The 16204-nt window shown below is 49.1% G+C and overlaps 1 protein-coding gene across 4 annotated transcripts in view; it reads right to left on the bottom strand.

Annotated features, from left to right (window-relative positions):
- CSDC2 (cold shock domain containing C2) overlaps positions 1 to 15283 on the bottom strand; it is a 29516-nt gene extending 14233 nt beyond the window's left edge. For 2 of the 4 annotated variants that reach the window (XM_038397781.2, XM_038397800.2), the window contains exon 1: positions 7132 to 7290. The gene's annotated coding sequence lies outside the window, so the exon portion shown is untranslated. Of the gene's footprint in view, positions 1 to 7131; positions 7344 to 15115 lie in introns of those variants that run through there. The other 2 variants (XM_038397818.1, XM_038397791.2) reach the window with 2 other exon arrangements.
- Positions 15284 to 16204: the final 921 nt, after the last annotated feature.

The following is a 16204-nucleotide window of genomic DNA, read 5'->3' as shown; positions in this document are numbered from 1 at the left end:
TCACATGCCTGAAATCATCCCACACAGAACTTAACTGGCACCAGCTAGGATAAAAGTGACCATGCCCTCATGCAGTGGGGGTAAGCTGATTTCCAGGACATGCTCCACGTGAGTAGCTGTCCAGCATAGAATCATAGCACAGAAAGGGACCTCGAGAGGTCATCTAGTCCAGTCCCCTGCACTCATGGCAGGACTAATTATCTAGAGCATTCCTGACAGGTGTTTGTCCAACCTGCTCTTAAAGATCTCCAATGACGGAGATTTCACAACCTCCCTGGGCAATTTATTCCAGTGCTTAACCACCCTGACAGTTAGGAAGTTTTTCCCTAATGTCCAACCTAAACCTCCTTTGCTGCAATTTAAACCCATTGCTTCTTATTCTGGTTAACCTCTAAGGATAGGACAATTTTTCTTCCTCTTCCTTGTAAGATCCTTTTACATACTTGAAAACTGTTACGTCCCCTCTCAGTCTTCTGTTTTCCAGACTAAACAAATCCTGTTTTTTCTGTCTTCCCTCATAGGTCATGCTTTCTAGACCTTTAATCATTTTTGTTGCTGTTCTCTGGACTGTCTCCATTTTGTCCACATCCTTCCTGAAATGTGATGCCCAGAACAATACTCCAGTTGAGGCCTAATTAGAGTGGAGTGGAGCAGAAGAATTACTTCTCGTATCTTGCTTACAACACAGCACTCCTGCTAATACATCCCAGAATTTTGTTTGCTTTTTTTACAACTGTGTTACACTGTTGACTCATATTTAGCTTGCGATCCACTATGACCCCCAGATCCCTTTCCACAGTACTTCTTCCTAGGCAATCATTTCCCATTTTGTATGTGTGCAACTGATTGTTCCTTCCTAAATGGAGTACTTTGCATTTGTCCTTATTGAATTTCATCCAGTTTACTTCAGACCATTTCTCCAGTTTGTCCAGATCATTTTGAATGTTAATCCTATCCTCCAAAGCACTTGCACCATGCTGTGGCATGGGAAGCAGAGCAGTTGTACAAAGGCTGTGAACATGATGCTGTCAGATTGCAGAAGGAAAAGTCACTTTTGTCCAGGGGAGGGGTGAGAGAAAGATACCACCTGGCTTAGGGGGACTCATGAGTAGGTGCAGTTTGTGTGTGTTGGAGAACGAGGCTTTGAAAGGCTAGCCTAGCTCCACACCCCCAATTTGCAATTAAACCACCAGCACCTTCAGCTGGACTTATTTAACACCCTAGGAAACCCAGAGATTTGAAATTCGATTTCAAACTCATGCATAGCCTCCAGAGGAAGGAACAGAGTCCTTGATGCACAGATAAAGGGGGTCCCCTCCACTCTGAAAAGAGAAGGTGCAGAGGGCTTTGGGGAAGTTTTCTACATCAGTTTCAGTTTCTGGAAGAAAAAAGCCGAGTGGAGCAGACTCCCCCGCTCTTCCCACAGGTTTTGTTTTCTCTGGAAGTTGCTGAGCCAGAATGCTGCCAGCGTTCATCCTGGCTCTGCCCCAGCAGACCCTTGTATCCATGCCTTAACCACTTCCCATCTGAACAACAGCCATTGCCACTTGTGATCCCCCCAAACCCTTTACTCAACTTCTGTGGGTCCTGAATACTGAGGCCATGCTGCTCTCATTCTAGGAAGTGGGCCTGGCCTATGCTAGGAGCGCTTTCCCAACATACCAGCAAAGTGATTCTAATGTGGGCACTGCTGTACTGGCAAAGCTGTGCTTTCACTGGTATAGTCACATTGACACAAGAGGCTTTTGCCAGCACAGCTATGGCAGGCAGAGATCACAACTCATCATCACTCCCACCCTCTTTGGTGGCTTCCTCGCCATGTTCCTAACTACCCCAAACCATTCTATGGTCCTTCCCCGGCTTCCTAGCCATCCTACCACCCCTTCCAAATTCTTTATCCCCTTCACTGACTTCCTCTTGTGATGAACTGGGTAGTGCCAATGCCTAACACTGCCCTCTGCTAGGTGGAACCAGAACTGATTGGTAGAGCAGTATTAATGCCGTTGTTCTGGTGAGCCCTCATTTGGAATAGCGTGTACAGTTCTGGTCACCCACGTTCAGAAAAGATGAATTCAAGCTGGAACAGGTGCAGAGAAGAGTTACTAGGATGACCAGGGGAATGGAGACTGGAAGAGCTTGGCTTGCTGTGTCTAGCAAGAAGGCTGAGAGGGAATATGCTTGATCACTATAAATACATTGCCAGGGAAGGGGAAGGTAAATACCAGGGAGGGTGAAGAGCTTTTTAAGCTAATGGACAATGATGGCACAAGAACAAATGGGTATAAACCTGCCATGAACAAAATTCAGGCTCGAGATTAGAAGAAGGCTTCTACCATCTGAGAGGCGAGGTTCTGTAACAGCTTCTGAATAGGAGCTGTGGGGGCAAACCACTTAATTAGCTTTAAGAAAGTGCTGGACAAATTTCTGAGTGCGGTTGTAAAATGGGGCTGAGTGTGATGGCAGGGGAGAGGGCTTGGCTGCCCCAGGGGCTCACGTCCAGTTGATGTCTTACGTTCCTAAAGCTCATGCATCAGGGTGTCAGCAGGTCACCTGTCGGGCTCAGGAAGGGATCCCCCCCACACACACACACTCACTCATACAATGTATTCTGTGAGGGTTTTATTTTAATCGCCTTCCTCTGAAGCATCAGAGATGGGCGCCACTGGAGATGAGACATTAGATGGGTGGGGCCAGGCCAGGGCTCTGAGGTGGTATGAAGCATTCTCTCTCAATTGCTTGGCTGGCTGGTTCTGGCTCATATGCTCAGGGCCTAACTGATCACCATAGGCGGGGTTGGGAAGGAATTTTCCCCCAGATCAGATTGGCAGGGACCCAGGGGCTTGAGGGTGGGGGTTTCGCCTTCCTCTGTAGTGGTGTGGGTGCAGGTCATTTGCCAGGATTATCTGTATATACCTCACAATCATGTCCCTGACATTGTGCACCTCGGTCTCTCCTAATCTCTGCTTATGGCACATAAGAGTCTACTCTCAAATTTTAAGGCCAGAAGGGACCATCATGATAATCTAGGCTGACCTCCTGCACATTTCAGGCCACAGAACTTCACCCACCACTCCTGTAATAGACTGACCCTTAACTATGGCTGAGTTACTGAAGTCCTCAAATCATGATTTAAAGACTTCAGGTTACGGAGACTCCACTTGCAAGTTTAAACTAGAGTAAATGGTGACTTGTACCCCATGCTGCAGAGGAAGGCGGAAAAAAACCAGGGTCTCTGCCAGTCTCCTGTGGGGTTGGTAATACTTTGGTCTAATTTCAGTGGTAGACGTAGTGTGAGGGTGCTGGTGGCCTGTGATACACAACAAAGCATCTAGTCTGACCTCGAGGGTCCCTTCTGGCCTTAAGCTCCAAGTATGATGATGTGTCATAGTCCTTATACTGCTAACTATCTGTGGAGAGTCCTTTAGTTCATATATAGGGGGCTGGGCTTTTGGAGCAGGATGATCAGCCTTCTTCCCCCATCATCCCCAGGACGGTCTGAATAGTCACGGTGTGCAGCAGAGAGACACCAAAGTTCCAAATGGCCACAAATTTGCTATGCTATCCCTTCTCCCTAGAGCGATCAGATGTCCCAATTTTATAGGGACAGTTCCGATTTTGGGGTCTTTTTCTTATATAGGCTCCTATTACCCCCTATCCCCTGTCCCAATTTTTCATACTTGCTGTCTGGTCACCTATTTCTCCCAGCCCCATCCAGCTTTCCTGCCTCCTACCATTCTCCTCTCACTGGAACCAGTCTGGCTCACATCATAGCATTGGGGGGTGGAGGGGGAAAAGACTATTTGACTGTTTGTAGAATGTTATCTAGTTCCACTGAAATGAAACATCAGGATTAGGTAACTTCTTGCAGCGTCACTCCAAAGATTGCACCAGAGCCCTCTGGCTCCTACAGTCAGCAGAGGGGACTATCTTCACTTCCTTCTCCTCTAGGGGAAGCAGCAGTTGTTGCAAAATAGTGTGATACATCCTCCTCTGGCCTGCTCCATTCTAAGAGCTACAGGACACACACAGAGACCCAAGAGCACACCAGTTCTGAAACCTGATCAGATGTGGATTTAGCCCGACAGCCAGATTAAGACAGCAGCACTACAGAGGTGCATCTAGGGTCTCTGTTTCTGGAGTCATGTGATTAAAAAAAAGCTGCCCTGTTGATGTAATAAGAGTTTCTAGCCCTTATGGTTTGTTATGCTTGGGTCACATTTAGCAATCTAGAGACATCTGCTGGAGTCTGCCACCATCCTGAAACAGTGACTCTGAGAAGTGTGAACTGCCCCCAGCTTCTCAGCCAGCTCTGGAAGGACCCTGCTAACATACCCCAATAAGGGATTATGGTTATAACAGGAAAGAGTGTAAGGGGCCCTGCCCTTTCACCCAGGCAGGTAGATCCAGACTGCTGAGTTAAGTACCAGGGGGACCCCAGCCTGCCGCCCCAGCTTCTCCAAAGGGCAAAGACAGAATTCCTGCTGTCCTCTGGAAGGTGGAGAAGAAGAGGCCCCATATTGCTGCCCCTGTCTCTCTGGGAAGGGAGTGGGGCCTGCCCCTGCCTTCACCAATCCAAGTGTGGGTGGGGCCACAGGGGCAGAGCTATGAGAGGCCCTATGGCGTGGGGCTATCAGGGCACAATACATTACTCCAGCCCTCTTTGGACCAAAAACAAAACGCTCTCGCTGAGCTCCCTTTTCTTTTAGTCAAAAAAGCTTTGATCAACCGTCTGACCAGCCCTTCTTGGGGTAAAACAGCAGCACATTGGCAGACCTAGAGGGGAGCCCCAGTAGGGAACACAGATTAGCCAAAGTGCATTGAGAGAGCTGGGTGGAGGAAGAGCAGGGCCTCAGGGCTAGAATAGCAGGAAGGGACATAGTCACCTGCACTACAGAGTTTTCTGCTTTGGAGTCTCTTATGCTAATTTTCTTGCATCACTTCATTCCTATTCTGGTGCCTAGACACCACAGTGATCTGCACCTTCCAGATGCCTAGATGGAGCTATATCGGCAGATGCAAAACAGTGTCAGGTCTGCAGTAGCAGGGGATGCTGCAGCTCACAACTGAAATGCATTGGCAGAGTTGCGCAAGGAAGGTTGCACAGCGCCTGCTTGAGACCAGTGCTTTCAATCCAGTAAAGGATACTGATCAACTCTTATTTTACCTTCTTCCCTTGCTGTCCACCACTTTAGATGCAGCAATGCCATGTTTGCCTTCTCTGAAGAGCTGCTTGTGACCAGCCTCCAGGAAGAATCAACCACATCACCGTATGGCTTTGCTAGGATACGGCTGGCATTTAGGTTGCTGTGTCTTTGGGAAATGTAGTGTCATATGTCACTAGATCTAGTGACAGATCCCCACCATTCTCCCCATTCACTACATGAGAGGCAGGGAATGGAAGTTCTCAGGAGACAATGCAGCAGCAACTTTTGGGTATGAATTGAATGCTGTCCAGCCCTAGAGCATGGCAGTGTAGCCATCTCCTGGTTTTATCAGATGATGTTTTGCATAAAGCTCCAGCTGGTAGAACCAAGAGATTACAGGAGAATCTCAGCTCATTTAAAAGAAAGTTTCTAGCTCTCCTGGTTGCAGAGAAATGTGTGAAAACATGACAAGAGCGTCACTGAAGGCTTAGAACCTATATGGCAAAGAACAAGAACCCAGTATTTGTTATTATTTGAATTTTTTAAGCCACACTCCTGCTTTGAGCACTTGGGGTGGTAGCAGTGGAGTAATATCCTGTATAGCCACAGAAGAGATACAGCGTGGAGTGGCACTGCTGGCTTCCCTATCCACACGGACCAGTCCTTCCTCCTGATCTGGGCTAGAGGAGAGGTCTGTCTCCATGCTCAGTTTTGGCCCTGTTGATGGCAATGGGAGCAGGACTCATCCCTCAATCTCAGGCCTCTTTCCTCAAATAGTCAAGAAGGGAGCCAAGTGTGTTGGTGGCTCTTTATAAGAACCATTGTCTGCTAGGAAATTAGCCGACACCCCCTCCAAGTCATTACACATGGACCATAGAACAGCCAGCAGCTTTGAGTCACTGCCAGTTCGGGGGTCACTTGAGCCAGCAGCCGAGAAGCAACAGGCTGGGTGTCGTATCAGTCCCCTCAGCCATCCAGCCCTGCAGGGCAACATACGACCTTCTCTTTGGGCAGCAGAGGCAGAAACATCCGTGTGCTGAAAAAGACTATGTCACAGAGAGGACGTGCGCAGCAGCGAGTGGCACTGTCCCAACAAAGCACCTTCCCTGCCTGCCCTAAGCCCCGCAGGAAGCAAGGCAGTGCTGTAATCAAGGCTGAAATCATGTTGTGCACGTACAGACAAGTCCTAGCCCCCCCACAACGCCCTCCACCCTCTGCTAGTCAGGCACACTTCCAGTATGCAGGGACCAGAACTAACTGGAGGCAGGTGCAGGGACTGGTATCCTGCAGTCTCTCTCTCTCTCTCCCTCTCTCTCTCTCTCACACACACACACACACACACACACAGTCCCTCAGTGCAAGAAGCAGCCCCATGGGCGATGTCAGACTAAATGAAGGAGCTTTAAGTGCCCCAAGATCTCCCAGATCAGTCTGAAATAAAGTATCTGCTCCCACCCCACTCTTCTTCTGGCATCCAAACTCTAACAGCGTCCGAGGTCTCCCTCTGCCCCCACACTCAGATCCTGCCCTCAGACTCGGGAGGGAAGAGCTGCGGAGGAGAGATCAGAAGAGCAAGCTGGATTTCCCCTGGGACGTACAGTGATCTCCAAGAAGTGGCATGTCTCTCATTGCTGGATAATGGCACTTCATTACTTTGTGTCACAAACCAGCTTAGGCAGCTTGTTTCAATGCAGCCAGCCTGCCTCAAAACTGTCCCCGAGCTCTCATTTGGACTATCAGTGCCCTCCAGTGACCCACTCCCAGTGAGGGCTTGTCCTCTCCTGCCAAGAGTTTCACAAAGGGCACCACCAGATTGTCTATTGGACCCTTATACTTGGAGACTCCATCGCTAAGGGAGTCTGCAAACAAGCCTCACTGGATGATCCTCTTTGTTCCTAGACTTTAAGCCAACACCTGCCTTTCTCTCCCCCCTCCCACCTGGCTGCCCCTGGTTTTCAGATCAGCCCCCGCAGCAACAATTTCTCACCTCCTCTGCTTCTACCAGGCTCTTGCTGGATCCAAATGTCGATCCCCCAGGCTGGTTTGCGCCCCAGCAACAGCGTTGCCTCCCTCCTCTCTGATCCCGTGGCCAAGACGGCCCCTCCACCCTTCCTATGTATGTTCACCTCCCCTCCCACACACAGCACTGAACCCAGCTCTGGCAGAGGGACAGCTTCCTATCTCTGCGAAACACCACTCAGCATGCTGCAAAACAACACAGAAGGCTGAAGGAGGGTATCCGTGCCAACCCCCCAGATGCACCGCTGCACGACCAGCCAGGGATTGCTGCCACCTAACACGCAGTGAGGCAGGGGCTGGGGACCCAAGAGACAGACTCCAAAACGGACTGGACCACAGCAGAAGCCTGCTCACCTCTGCCCCAGTCTTTTACAAAGGATGAGAAGCCAGGGCTCTGGTCACTGGCAGTCATTACAGATCTCAGGGCACTTCTCAAAATTAGGGTTGTTTACAATAAGATCCTGGCCTGACTCCAAATCAGATAATATTCTGTTGGCCTAACCCCACCTCCTGTGGGTTCTAATTGTCACTTCCCCTCCTAAGACATTGTTGGATTGTTACTGGCAGTCACACTGCTCAAGCTACACAACCCCCGCCACGATATGACGACAAAACTTAACATTTATATAAAAACAATCCCTGTATATTCCGCCTGCTCGGCATTTAGGATTATTGTAGCATCATTTTCCTTTAATTTCAAACGCCAATATCTGAGCAAAATGTAGCAAAGGGATTATCTTCCCCATCGCCCAAGTCTCTTCCTCTCCCTTGAGGTCCTACCTTCTCTGCCTTCCCCCAGTCAACCCTGCAGGGCAGTCACCCAACACAAAGCCTGTAACATCACAACCACTTCTGTGACCGACCACGAGGAACATCACAAGCAAGCTCTGGCAGAAGGAGAAGCCAAGTGTTGGGGAGGAAAAAGCTCATTCCAAGAGGCACAGATATCTGCATTAGCCGGGAAGGAACCACAGGAAGTTGCTGGCAGAGTACACTGTTTTTGATTAGCATCTCCCACCTGTTCCTTGTGACACCTCGTCTTGTGACACTTCAATCTCTGTGTTGTCACTTCTTTGGGATTCTTCAGTTGTTTCATGAGGCTGTGGGGCAGACCAATTACAACCAGGACTCTCCCATGCAAGCTTCTTGTCCCTGGACTGGGTGGATGGGCTGAAGGGACATTTTGTGAGAACATGGAAGAGCCACTGGAGGCAGAGATTGAGGCCGTCACAGAAAGAGTCCCACAGGTAGCTGATGGGATGTAAGGTAGCGCTCAGCATTCCCATGGCATTTTACAGCTACTACTCCTGGAGGAATTCTGCACCAAGATATTCAAAATTCTGTGCACAGTATTTAAAATTTGGCAAAATTCTGCATATTTTATTTGTCAAAACAACAATATAAATCATGCCAGTTTCAATTGTTTTGGTAATTTATTTCAAAATACCTGTCAGCAAGTACATTTGTAACAATACAGACAACACAAGAGATTCAGGAAATGTTTTTTGACAAGTAGATTCCCTACTAGGCCTATTCATAAAGAACTCTGGGTAATAATTCATTTAAAGTTCATTTTTGTTGGTCTTTCAGAAGAGGTCTTCTAAAGAGAAGGATGTGTGGTTCTGGCTCGTGGATCATGTAATGGACCCAGCAAAGACTTTGCTGGACACCAAGTCTTCTCCAATACAGAACCATATTTCCCGCATCCCTCAGAAGCGGTGTAAAGGCTTGGAAGTCAGGGATAACGGAGGAGCTGCGGGAGAGGCAAGTAATTGCTGGGAAGGAGCCTGGGTGTGAACTTACAGGGTTGTTGGATGTGGGTGGGAGAAGTAAGGAACAGGTTTTTGGGGGGGTGGGGAGGGCTTGGTTAGGGAGCCTCCACCACGCAGATGCTGGCTGACCCCTAGCCTCTCTCGTTCAGTCAGGCACATCTGCATCTGGGCAGCAGGTGGCCGGCCTGGTCGGGGACTAGCCCCCGCCCAAGGCCCTGCTCCTCCCACCTGAGGCCCTGCCAGAGCCCAGAGGCCCCACCCCCACGGCTGCCAGCCCTTGAGTGCCAGGCAGCGTGTGATCCCCCCAGCCCCAGAGTGCCCCAGCTCCATGTGTCCCTGCACCCCTACTCCCATTTAGTCCCCACCCCAGTCTGTTGCCCCCCCCCACGCACACACACACTCCTTGGTGCTTGAACATAGGTGCTGAAGCACCCCCTGGCTTGAAGAGGTTTCCATCATATACAGGGTTTACAGTTTGATTCAATGCCCCCCCCCACAAAATACAAATTGTTCCAGCACCACTGCCCCCACTAGCCCTTCTGAACCCCAGTCTGTGACTCCCCAGCAGCCCCATGCTGTCTGTCCTCCCCATACCCCATGCCTCCTGACCTGGCCCCATGAGCAGAGCACTGTGAGGAAGGCAATCTCTTCTTTCCCCTATCCACAGCTGGGACTGGCCCAGAGTGACTGCTCTCTGTTCTGGAGTCACAGCAGCTGGGTGAGAGGCATAACTACTGCACCGCTCCAGCAGAATGGGGGAGGGGAATTCTGCATGGCACATGAATTCTGCATGTGCGCAGTATTCCCCCAGGCGTAATCTGCAAACAGAGATGATACATAACTCTTGATGATGGGAGGGAGCACAATTCCAAGATTTGGGGTTTGGGGGGGATGTGACCGCCCCACCCATTGCCTCTGGGCTAAGGAGCAGCAGCAGAGTCAAGAGCATTAGGGCAGCAGTGAGCAAGCTCCTCAAGGAGCATCTTATTGGAGCCTGCCTCCACAGGCAGGGGCCGGGCTCCTTCAGGGGAAGAGGCAAAAATGCATCAGGGTGCAGCTCAGAGCTATGCTGCCTGCCCTACCTGGGGAGTGCCTGGCCACGCAGAAGCAGTCCGGCAGAGAGGGATGCCAGGCAGCCAGCCAGCGCCCTGGCTCCCATAGCCTGCGCAGCTCCCACCAACTTCCAATCCACCAGCTCCTGGCAGGAGATGGTTTTCAAACTGTGGGGTGCAGCCCCCACCCGCAAGAGCTAAATGGAAGGCAGAAATCTGGGGGAGTACCTGGGTTCACATGCCCCCCATGTCACCTCTGTCTGCAAAGCATTCTACATACAGCTAATCTCTCAAGATCAAGCTGCTGCACAATAAGAAGCCCATAAACCTCCTAGCTGATCAATATTTTTCTAACGGGGGTGGATTGGATTCTTCCACTTCTACCCTCCCTAGTTAGGGGTTCATAATCTGGGCAACAGCAACCTTTTCAGGCACTATCTCTTAATTAGCACCTTAGTGGTAACTCAAGTTTTACCCCTCAACCTATGCGTGCAAGTTATTGGACCATTCGATTAGGTGAATATGTGCTTGAAGAGCACACCTCAGACTCAAGTTTATTCTCCCACTAGGGTTGCCAACTCTGACTGAAGCTATTCTGGGAGATTTTTCCCCCTCCCCCCCCACAACAGAATGTCATTTTCTTAAAATATCCTATTAAAATCTCGTTGATTGGTTTCAATAGTTACTGGGAGATTGATGTTGATTCCAGGAGGATTGGCAACCCTATCTCTCACAGGCCAGCAGGAGGTGGGAGGGCAATGGAGAAGGGACAGAGCCATGTGTAAGTAGGGTGTTTTTGGCAGATGTTGCTTTCCATGCTGGGGGACCATGGCATCTGTGGGTCCTTACATCTCCATTGCCCTGGAGAAACCACCTTCCTTTAGCTTGGCCCTGGTGTCTTGCCAGTCAAATACTGATGGGGCCCAAAGGGCATCACCTAGTCCAGCCTTCCCACCACTAGAGATTGTGTCTCAGGGTCTCCTCTTGAGGAGCGTGTGCATTTGGCAGGGCTGAGGTGGGAATGCCAGGTAGGATTACGTTCCGTCTCATCTGCAATTACAGACGGTGTTCACCACATATCCCCAAATCCACAGGGCAGCACCCAGCTTCACACAGCAGTGCCATGAAGCTAATGCCCACTGGCCCATTCAAGTGCCCCAAGTTTATGTCAGGCACTACTGATGCCAGGACACCTCATGACAGCAGTCTCATCGATGCCCACAAAACAAATACAAGCAGGGAAGGGACCCTCCTTTCCACATTCATCTCTGCTGCAAGGAAGCAATCCACATGCCCTGAAACAGAGAGACAGGAGGGCCCCTCCCCAATTCCAGAGACCCGTTAAGGGTCCCAAGACATGGGATAGTTTGCTCAAAAGTAAGCCAGATGGAAATCTTAGCGCAATGGGTCACTATGGGATAGTCATGCTGACCACAACCTAATCTGAAGCCCCACCACAAACAAAGGAATGGAGGAAATTAAAGTCATGGAAAAGATGCACTAGAGCAGTGGTTTTAAACCAGGGATCCGGGGCCCCCTGGGGGGGGGCACGAGCAGGTTTCAGGGGGTCCACCAAGCAGGGCCAATGTTAGACTCCCTAGGGCAGAAAGCCAAAGCCCCCCACATGGGGCCGAAGTTCAGGGCCATGAGCCCCACCACCCAAGTCTGAAGCCAAACTTAGCTTTGTGGGGGCCCTGTGGCATGGGGCCCCAGACAATTGACCTGCTTGCTACCCCCTAACGCTGGCTTTTATATGCAGAAAACCAGTTGTTGTGGCACAGGTGGGTCATGGAGTTTTTATAGCATGTTGGGGTGGGGGGCTCAGAAAGAAAAAGGTTGAGAACCCCTGCACTAGAGGATGAGAAAAGTCCTTGCTCTTCCCATCTTGCTGGAGGGGGATGCAGAGGGGCGTGGGAGCACAGAGAAAGCCTATTTCATGCCCCTCCCCAGCAGGATTCCCCTTTGGATTCCAGCAGCCACATTCTTACGGGTAAGATCTATATTAGGCAAGGTGGAGGAGGGTTGTTGAAAAAAGCACCTTGCATTGCTCCTCTTCCACATCCCCAACAGCCATGCTCACCTCTGGTGTGGGACTAAGAGTGCTTCCTTCACAAGTGTTTCAACCTCTGCTGGCCTTGGCAACAGAGATCCCACGGACAGGTGGCAGACCTGCCCAGGGGAAGGGAATCCAGGTCACTCCCATGGTACAGTACTGCATACACCAATGCAGCTCCGCAAAATGGAAGTCAAGAGGTTTTCCAGTACAGCCCCCTGCCCATTGCTGACAGACTCATTCGCCCCAGGCATCGCCCTTTCGAGAACAGAAGCTCCATGGCTTTGCTTGGACAGTAGGAGCAGGTGAAAGCCATCTGAGTCCAGGACCCAAGCATATAGGCCTCCCACTCTGAGCTCATTTGGGGGACCAGGCTCAGCAGCCTGTGTTTTTATTAAACACCAAACCCTTATATTTCACTAAAAGCACTGCAATAGTCCTGAACCCTGCAGTTTTACTCTCTCCTGCAGCAGCATGAGGGACAGCTACCTTAGCTTCTTCAGGAAAGAAAAAAGAACATTTCCAAGCGTCACGGACATAGAAAAAAAGAAGACTTGTTCTACCAAAGAATATGCAAAAACCTAGTTCAATTATTCAAGAGAGGTTGTAGACACATCAGCTTTCATCCAGAGCTCCCTGTGCCCCATTCATCCCGATGATCAGAAGCGCCCACAATTTATCAAATAAAAATCTCTCTTTTAAATATAGACATATTCATTTGGGAGCTGGCTGTGACCTCCTTTAAACAAACACCCTTTGGGTGCCTCCAAATATGGGAAGGATGCTTTTGAAGAGATAATACCCCCATTTCTCCCTCCCCCCCTCCCCTCAGTACAGGAGCAAAGAAAATCCCTCAGATATCATTCAGCCAAGCTAGCGTATATATAGCTAGTTTGGTTACTCTGCCCCTGTGAATCAATGCCTCCAGTCCTTTAATCATCTCTGTTGCTCTTCTTCATATTTCCTCCAACTTGTCAAGATCTTTCAGGTAAGGAGGTGCCCAGAAGATAATATTTCAGGGGTGATTGCACCAAAGACAACTAAAATGGGACTGTTTTACATTCCTGCTCTCTAATTGGACGCCTCTGCACATCCAACCCCAAATTGCATCAGCTTTTTTGGTGGGTAATTATATCCCATCACAAATTCATGTCTACTGTGCTATCCACTCTCATCCCGGTCTGTTTGAGCATTCCTGCTCCCCAAGCTTCTCCTGTTCCTGCTTCCCTAGCTTCTCCTATTCCATAGACTAGCTGCTTTCAGATTATTTTTCCTCTGGAATCTCATTTAGTTATTTCCTTCCCATCTCTCTCACTTATCTAGGTCGCTAGTGTTTGCAACTCCTCCCAGTTTAGAACCATCGTGAGTTTCCTTGTGCTATTTGCCACCTCTTCCAGATCATTAATAAAGATGATACATTTTAAGAAGGGGCTGATACCTGCAACATTTCACTGAAAATCCCCCCTCCCCAACTACTGCATCAAAGGGAGCATGTTGCCAAACTGGAGACCACCATGTGTATTTCCTTCACCCTAGAAAGCATTCTTGGCACACCCTGGCCTCAGGCAATGAAATAGTGGTAGTATGGGCACAGAAAAGTTAAAGCAGCATTCTGGCCTGTAGCCATACATGAAGCTGGTCTAACACCCCCAAAACCCAAATTGTCTAGACAGACAGATCTCTCTCCATATTGGTCTACACACACATACAATTAGTTTGTCCTCAGAGTTCAGTAACAAAATTACATTTTTATTTCCCCCCCTTATATACACACCCACTTAAGGTCACTGGTCTGAGAACTGGACTGGACTGCTCCCATGGGTGATTATTCTAATGGATATTCATCTGGGAAATGTGGTGATTAAATAAATAGGTTATTATAAACAGTCTGCTGCATTGGTTTACAGACTACCCTTATTCTTTCTTCCTTCCTTTCTCCCTCCTCTTCAGATCAGAGCTTTGGTGTCTGGCAGGTTTTTATAAATGCTGTCTCTATCCAATGCTAATGAAAGCCTCTTATCCCTGCCTGGGTTGGTTACAGTGTCCTGCAACCAAGAGTTAAATCACATCACAAGCAATGCACTTTCACTTACATGTCCTAGATGTTAAATGCTCCTTTAGGGAGATGAATCACAATAAGAAAAATAAATAAACCATTTACTGGATTACATATTTAAAGCTCCCCTCCCTTGAGCTGATCACACTTACCCCTCCGAGGAGCAGCCACGTCTACAACAGACCAGCCCGATTAATGGTAAAATATAAATGTCACCTTTATAGCTAGATTATAAGAGCCTTCTTAGTCAGTGCTAGGCTACTGGATTTGGGGGCTGGTGATGGGAGAGAGAACAAACAAGCTACCAGTGCCAAAGGGTGGGGGTTGGAAAGAGAAGCCATCATGGAGTCTTGATGAGCTTTTTTTTAAATATATATATATATATATATATATATATATGCATAATAATAAAAAAAAAGATACCCAGCTTGTTTTTTAATGGGAAGAGTGGCTGTTTTAATACCTCAAGCTAATGTCTCCATACACCCTCTTCCTTCCTCCTTTGGAGACTGGAATTGCTGTTTGCAGGAAACAATTTTAGTCAGTCAGTCAGTCAAAAAAAAAAAAAGCCACCCTCTTTAAAAGATCATTAAGGAGAGGTTTTAACAAATCGCACCACCCCCACCCCCGAAAATGACAGAGTAGATACGAGACGTAGCCCAGCTGATCCCCGCCTTCGATGGCAAAACTACAGCTATTCACCCACAGCACACAAAAAATAGATCACACACACAATACTACGGCTGATGCCAAAGGGTTTTTGTTTTAAGGGAGGGGAGGGGAAGAGGAGAGAGAAATAGGAGGGGGAAGTTAATGCACATTTAATTGTACACCTTCTCCTCAATCTCAGCACAACTGTTTAATCTCCGAGGATGAGTCACTACACACCTCTGGCTCGCCCGGCAGGGTTCCAGAGGATACCAAAGGGGGCATTCCCCCTCCTCGTCAATTACAGCCCCTGCTGCAGCTGTAATTTACAAAGCTTCCGTGCCTCCAGCGGAGGAAGGCTCCGCTATTACCTTGCGGGGAGCCGCGGTCCTGCCGCACTCAGCCTCGCTCCGGGGTTTTTCTTCTGCCCCCTCTCTCCTCTCGTCGGGCTGCTGGCGGCTCCTGGTGAATTGGAAATATTTGGCGTGTGTGATGTTGCACCCTGAGCGTCGCACATTATACACTCCTGACGTCAGGATGCTGAGGGAGGCGGGGAGGATGGAGGGGACAAGTGGGAGGGATGATGATGATGATGATGATAACGGCTGCTCTGGATTTAAAGAGACATGTATTTTTTGCGCGGGGGGCGGGGGGGGGTTTGTTGGAGCACATCTCTCAAGAGTTCAGACATGCCTCGGGCTGGGGGTGTGAGAGAGAGATGACATGACATAAGAGGGGTAGCCCTGAAAACTGCCGGGAAAGAGGCTGATTATGAGGAATAGAGAATGACCCAAGAATAGCACGGGGTGGAAGCTGGGATTCAAGGAGGGGACAGTCATTTATTTCATTGGCCCTGGCAGGTGGAGCTAGACTTGCTCTAAGCTGCTTCCAGTCATTCCCAGTCATAATCAGCTCTTAAAAATCATTAGAGATTTGTAAGAGCAGGTTGGACAAACACCTATCAGAGATGGTCTAGAATGATAATACTTAGTCCTGCTATGAGTGCAGGGCACTGGACTGGATAATCTCTCGACGTCCCTTCCAGTTCTATGATTCCTATTGAATAGGTCCCCAAAGAGTAGTGAAGGGTAACTTCTCTTCCCCAAGGCCTTTAGTCCCATCAATCATGCCTCCTTCTCAGTACCTGCCCCCGGGGAGACTGTGAAATGCTATAAGCTCTGCTGCTCTCGGTAGGCAGATGCTTGAAGCGACCTTTTCAACAGTTGTGAGTAAGGCTAAGATCTTGTCATGGTTATTTTTAGTAAAAGTCACAGACAGGTCATGAGCAATAAAAAAAAAAAATCATGGAAGCCAAGATCCTGTCTGTGACTTTTGCTGCTGCAGCTCCATGGTTTCCTCCCCCACTGTGATGGCTGTGAGCTGCGGGGTTCCCCCTCTGCCCAAAGCGACTGGGAACTGCAGGGTGATCATATTTCCCAAAGAAAAAATGGGACACCCCT

Source organism: Dermochelys coriacea, chromosome 1 (genome assembly GCF_009764565.3).
Source record: "Dermochelys coriacea isolate rDerCor1 chromosome 1, rDerCor1.pri.v4, whole genome shotgun sequence".
Classification (NCBI taxonomy): domain Eukaryota; kingdom Metazoa; phylum Chordata; order Testudines; family Dermochelyidae; genus Dermochelys; species Dermochelys coriacea.
This window is presented reverse-complemented; position numbering and strand designations above follow the sequence as displayed.